This window comes from Fukomys damarensis, unplaced genomic scaffold (assembly GCF_012274545.1).
Source record: "Fukomys damarensis isolate Sample0158 unplaced genomic scaffold, DMR_v1.0_HiC HiC_scaffold_35, whole genome shotgun sequence".
In the NCBI taxonomy this organism is placed as follows: domain Eukaryota; kingdom Metazoa; phylum Chordata; class Mammalia; order Rodentia; family Bathyergidae; genus Fukomys; species Fukomys damarensis.
Genome location: NW_022900947.1, coordinates 31,298,030 through 31,304,029, shown reverse-complemented (window position 1 = coordinate 31,304,029; position 6,000 = coordinate 31,298,030). Strand labels below are relative to the sequence as shown.

Sequence of the window (6,000 nt, the reverse complement as noted above, 5' to 3'; positions counted from 1 at the left end):
GGGATAGAATAAAAGCTGAAATACAGTGTATTATCGTTCTGCATTCTGGGCATTAGGGAAAATGTCTGTACTGAGCCTATATCCTCACATGCACAGGACCTCCCCATCCTCACCCCCCCACAGCTCCCAGTCCTACCTCAGAGTGTGAGGGGCTGGGAGGGTGGCTCAGTGACAGGGTGCATGCTCAGCATACTCAAGAGCCTGCGTTCGAGCCCTAGCACCAAAAACAAAATTTAAAAAACCAAGAACCCAAAACAGAAAAAAGAGAGAAAGCAGGGTGCAGGCGTACACAACTGTAATCACAGTTACCCAGGAAACCGAGGCAGGAGCCGCGGCCCAGGCAACTTAGTGAGACCTTGTCTCAAAATGAGATTTTAAAGGAAGGGCTGGGGTTTGTAGTTCAGTTGCCACAGTACTTGCCTAGCATGTGTGAGGCCCTGGGTTCAATCCATACTGGAAAAAACAAAAAGATATAAAAGACACACAAGCCCGCTCGCTCTCACACAGCAACACAAACCAAAAAAGACTGTGGACAGATGACTCTAGATCGCTAGCAGGTCTGGCTCAACACTTTCCAGCAGCTCCGGGTGAAAGTTTACCCATCAAACTTTGATGCCATCTCCCAGATGGGCACTGTGACTCCCAGGCAGTTCGGTCCGTTGGCTGGAGATCCCCAAGTCTCCAGGGTGTCATCCTCTGAATCAGTCTCCATGGGGGCTCTGCCCAGCACTCACTGCTGACTCTACTCCCTGGCTTTGTCAGAGGAGCTGCTGCTGTAGTTGTTGTTTTCAGCCCCACCCATTGTCACCTTAGGGAGGAGATGCCGGCCACAGCAAGGTGGCAGAATGGGCTACTTGGGTCACAGTCCTGGCTCTGTCACCTGATAGGTATGTGACTACAGACAGGTGACTTACGCATCAGTGCAAACCCAAGACCTCCTTATCAGAAACCTGTGGGGTCAGATGTATTTTGGAATCCCGAATATTTCAGATTTTTAGAGAAATAATATGTTGCATGTACCCCATGTTACTTAATACAAGTTGAATATACTTTATCTGAAGTGCTTGGGGCCAGAAAAGCTTCAGATTTCAGGTTTCTTTGGATTTGGGAATATTTGCATTCATATTGAGGACGGGCGCCAAATCCAAACACGACACTCACATGTTTTCCAGCTACCTCATGCGCACAGCCTGAAGGCAATTTTATAGAGCATTTTTAGTGTACGCGTGTTTCGACTGTGACCTGTCCTTGAGGTCAGATTTTCTACTCTGGCGCTGCCTTGGCTCTCACTCAGCTTCAGGTTTTCAGAGCATTTGGGATTTCAGGGTTTGGGGTCAGGGGTGGTTAAGCTGTATCATTCATCTGGAGCCGTGCTCCGTGATCAGCCCAGTCTTCAGGGAAGCAAGCGGAGTCGAAGACATCCTAGAAGAAATGGAAGTCTGTGGCACTCTCAGGAGAGCTGAGTCAGAGCTGCTGCCAGATTGCTTCTAAAAAAGCACTTGGTTTTGCCGAATTGTATATGTCTTGGGAGGCATCGGTAAGACACCCCTCTGTCTGTCTATCTGTCTGAGAAAAGAAAGTGCCGAGCGAGTGTGAGCTCCTATAAAGTAAGCTTACTTGTTCAAAGCCACTGTAGACTTCATAATGAATCTAAAGTGCCATTTTCTGCTCTTCTCTCTCCCAGCAAACAGGCCTGGACTTGTGCCAGGCACAGTGCTTGGTGCTGCAAAAATGCAAACGGGAGCAATATGGGTCTCCTGCCTCAAATTACATTCGAGACACTGGTGCCCAATCCGCAGCTTTTGTTCTGGTTTTCATGTTTTCTTTATGTAGCCCACATTGCCTTCGGTTTTTCCAGGTTGGGCTCTGTGTTAGAACCAAACCAGCCCCAGATGTACGGTTGTTCTTGGTCAAACTGCACTCTGGAAGAGAACAGGAAATAACGGCACATGACTGCGGTAACCAGAAGTTAGCACTGGGAGGACAGCAAGAGGAAGTAGATCTGGTTGGGTGAGTGCTTGGTGTGGGATGGGGAAACCTTCCTGAGTGGGCTTCTGCTGGACTCATTCTTTGTAGGGTGCTGGCTTAGAGATGGGTGAGTTTCTGTGCACCTAAGTGATCTCAGGCTGGCTGAGGTCCGCAGGTGTGGTGTCACCCGGGAGTCACCTGTGAACCTCTCTACACCCTGCACTCGGCTTCAGAACAAAAGGTTCTGACTAAGGTCACTTCCAAGCCTGTGGTTTCAAAGAATTACATATAGCAGGGGTGGTCAATGCCTGACGCTCTGTGATTCAAATAAAGGACATGGACTTTTATTGGAATAAGGAAGACTCACTGATGCTGAGAGCCGTTCAGACAGGTTTAGTTAAGGGCTCATTCATTATCTCTCCAAATGGGAGTATTTCATTTCTCAAATAGTGAAGATTAGCCGGGCCTAGTGGTGCACGCCTGTAATCCCAGTGCTCAGCAGGCTGAGGCAGGAGGGTTGCAGTGAGTTCAAGGCCAGCCTAGAATACATGGGAGATCCTGTCTCAAAAAACAAAACAAAAGTGGTTAGCGACAGACAGCCCTGCTTTAGGAGCAGTGAGCCCCTTAGTGAGAAAGAGAAAGCCCCTTTGCTGCATGGAGCTCACATTTCTCTGGACCAGATACTAAAATGGGATGAAAATGAATGTATGATGCAATTCCATGAAGTAAGTATAAAGACAAAAAAATGAAAGTAGGGAAGAGGAGAAAGAGTGCAGAGTTGGGGGCCTAAGGGTACAGGTAAGGGGCTGGACATGGCACTGCACACCAGTAACCAAGGGGCCATTCAGAAGGCTGAGGCAGGAAAGACCAACCTAGGTAATTTACCATGACTGTGTCTCACCAAGAGAGAGAGGAGAGAGAGAGAGAGAGAGAGGAAGGAAAGAAAGAAAGGAAGAAAGAGAAAGAAAGAAAGAGAAGGAAAGAAAGAAAGAAAGAAAGAAAGAAAGAAAGAAAGAAAGAAAGAAAGAAAGAAAGAAAGAAAGAAAGAAAGAAAGAAAGAAAGAGAAAGAAAGAAAGAAAAAGAAAGGGCAGGTGGGCTAGGGATGCAGTTCACGCGGCCTGGGCTCAATCCTCAGTTTTGGTCAGTCAGTCAGAGCAGTCAGGGAAAACTTGGAGCCGGTGGCATTTGAGCAGAGCTGGGGATCCAGTGTGGGAGAGAACTGGGAAGGCAGCCCCCAGGCAGTGAGCTAAGGCACGGAGGCCAAAGGAGCTGGCCAGGAGCTGCCCTCGGTGGAGCAGGAGGCAGTCGGTGTGGAGGCCCGAGGCCTTTGGAGGCAGGCAGGGCAGGGAGCAGAAAGGAAAAACTCAAGCTGCTCTTGTGGAAAGGTTTCCGATTTTATTCTAAGTGTGAGGAGAAGCTGTCAGATGGTTACAAGAAGTGACGTGTTTGCATAGAAAAGGAAAGGCCAGTCTTTTAGAGTATGGATTTAGCACGTTTAAGGAGTGGAGGGAAGCCGGACACAGAGGAGTTAGTCTAATCTGTGTGTAAATTGCTTTAGTCCAGACCCATTCTAGTGCACTAGTGGACTAGGTGCATTTTCCTGTCTCAGCAGGGGAAATATAGCCTCTGCGGGGGAATAGCCTTATCTTCTAACAACTCTCAGGGATTCTCCATTTGACTTAAAAAGATCTTCTGTGAAGACGGACTGCCTTCTAAAGAGCTGCTGATGTCATCTTTTGCTTCTTTCAGTGCGTCTTTTGAAAAGATGCTTTTTGATCCTCTTCTTTGTTCTCTACTTCTACCTTCCCTCTGCTCCTTCACTAAGGCTAAGTGTCTTGTAAGACACCTGGGTCTTGCATGCCAATGTTCATTTTAAAGGCAGCATTGGGTGCTGTTTGGGTTTTCATTTTCTTTCTTGGTACAGGATTCCTGGGAATGGCGAGTCATATTCAGCAATATTCAGAGGCAGAATCAGAAGGTGCAGTTCCACTTTGTTGGCCCTGACCTGTGAGATGTCTGCTTGCTTCTGACTCACTGCACAGGGAGGCAGGCCCTAAAGCGCGCGCGCCCACACACACACACACACACACACCGCGCGCGAAGCAGCAGTTTACATGGACATTAAGTGGGCTTTGGCCCTTTCCAGCCTCCAGGCCCCTTTCCTGAAGGGCCCAGCCCATGGGGCACCTGCGCCCTGCAGAGTGGCCGGCCGGCCTGCTTCTCAGCCCCTGGGCGGGCTTTTGCTCTCTCCGCTGTATCCATGCAGCTCCCTAACTGTCCCCACTCCTCTCAGGAAATAGAGATGTATCAAAGCCACAAGAAGGCAGCTTGTGTGGCAAGTCCCGGGTGAAAGAGTGCTGTCCTGCGGACCGAGGACCCAAGGGGGAAGCCTTCAGATAACTTCAAAAATGTTTCTCACATAAAAAAGGCTTTTTTGTATTCCTAACAAGCTTTAGCCACTTCAAGGGGAAGGAGTTTGGAAATTGAATGTTTTTAAGGCAAGTTCTCTCATTCAAACATTTACCTCTTCTCTTAGGAATATAAATACTTCCCTCCTTTTTTAGTAATATGGGGGATTGAACCTAGGGCATTACACACAGAGGGATAGTCCCAGCAATCTATCTATCTATCTATCTATCTATCTATCTATCTATCTATCCATAAAAAAAAATTTTTTTTTGAGACAGTGCTCCCAAGTTGTTAAATTGCCCAAGCGGGACTCATACTGTCGGCTCTCCTGCCTCAGCCTCACAAAGTGCTGGGATTGTACCACCATGCCCAGTTCTGTTACCCCTTGAGCCCCCTTTTCCTCCCTTCCATCTTTATTGATGTATAATTTGCATATAGTAAATTTCACACATTTTTAATGATGACTGTGAATAATTACTTATGATATAGAATCCTTGCCCCAAGCAAAAGTTAGCGATTTCCATCTCTCTGGAAAGTTCTCGTGCTTGCACGCAGTCCGACTCCCTCCAAGTCCTCCTGAAATACACGTACCAATAAGACAGCTTGACCACTTTGTAGGCAGCTTTGTCAGAGGTCTGGGGAGACCGCGATCAAACCCAGCTTCCTCCCCAGATGATTCTATAGGTTTTTACCTTTTGTGGCTGTATTTGCTGTTTGATTCTGGCTCATATTCACTGAGGAGAACTGCCTTTAATTAGACAATCATTAATTTCTCATTTGTTCTTTACTATTTATTTCTACTTTAATTAACATTTATTAGACTTAAGTGTTAGTGTTAGTTAACTCAAGTTACTCTGGGAGGAACATGCTGTTATTAACCAGCTTTATAAATTGAGGAAAATATGAGGAAACTGAGATGCGGTCACATATAATATTAATATGGAAAAGAAGTGAAGTTAGTTTTCTGATGTGAAAGTAGAATTAAGTTTCTTGAGAAATGCATTTTCTCATTGATCAAATCACTCCCAGGCTAACAAGCCAAGGGCTGTCTGTGAATACTGCCCCTCGGGCCTGTCACCATGGTTGTGGCTGAAGCATTCTGGGTCTGTTTCTGTGGCTGCCGCCCACAGGTGGTCTTGCCTGCAGCCTTCACTGCACTGCAGTCCGAGTGCTCTCGCTAGTGTGCAGTTCCGGGAGCACTGCCTTCCTGGTTAAAATTCCCCAGTGGTTCCCTGCGCACCCGGACGTGGACTCCTGGCTTGTGCTTATCCCAGGGACAGGTCCTGCTGCCCTCCCCCGCCCACCTCCAGTCTGGCTGGGCCCAACCCAATGTCATCCTTGCAAGGTGCCATGCTCTTGCTGTCCCTGTACCCAGGGACTGGCTGTCCTTCCTGTCTGGAAAATATCCTGTCCTCACCCTTCATGCCAGTCTGTGGGGCAGACTTGCTCGTCCTCCAGGTCTAGGCTCATCCTCTTCCTTTTTAGCCAGGCAGACGTGGGATCATCTCCTTCCCACTCTGCTCTCTTTCTGGCACTTTATAGCCAGTGTCACTGTGCTTTACAATGACATGCTTCTGACTCTGTGTCCCTCAATCTGCACCCTCTTGGAGGGCAGTGGCTTT

At 47.8% G+C, this 6,000-nt stretch overlaps 1 long non-coding RNA gene across 1 annotated transcript in view; it reads left to right on the top strand.

Annotated features, from left to right (window-relative positions):
* The first annotated feature begins 1,860 nt into the window (after positions 1 to 1,860).
* The window catches only part of LOC104862905, a 30,839-nt gene continuing 26,699 nt past the window's right edge, over positions 1,861 to 6,000 (top strand). The window contains exon 1 of the long non-coding RNA XR_002025391.1: positions 1,861 to 2,010. This is a non-coding gene — a long non-coding RNA (uncharacterized LOC104862905). The remainder of the gene's footprint in view (positions 2,011 to 6,000) is intronic.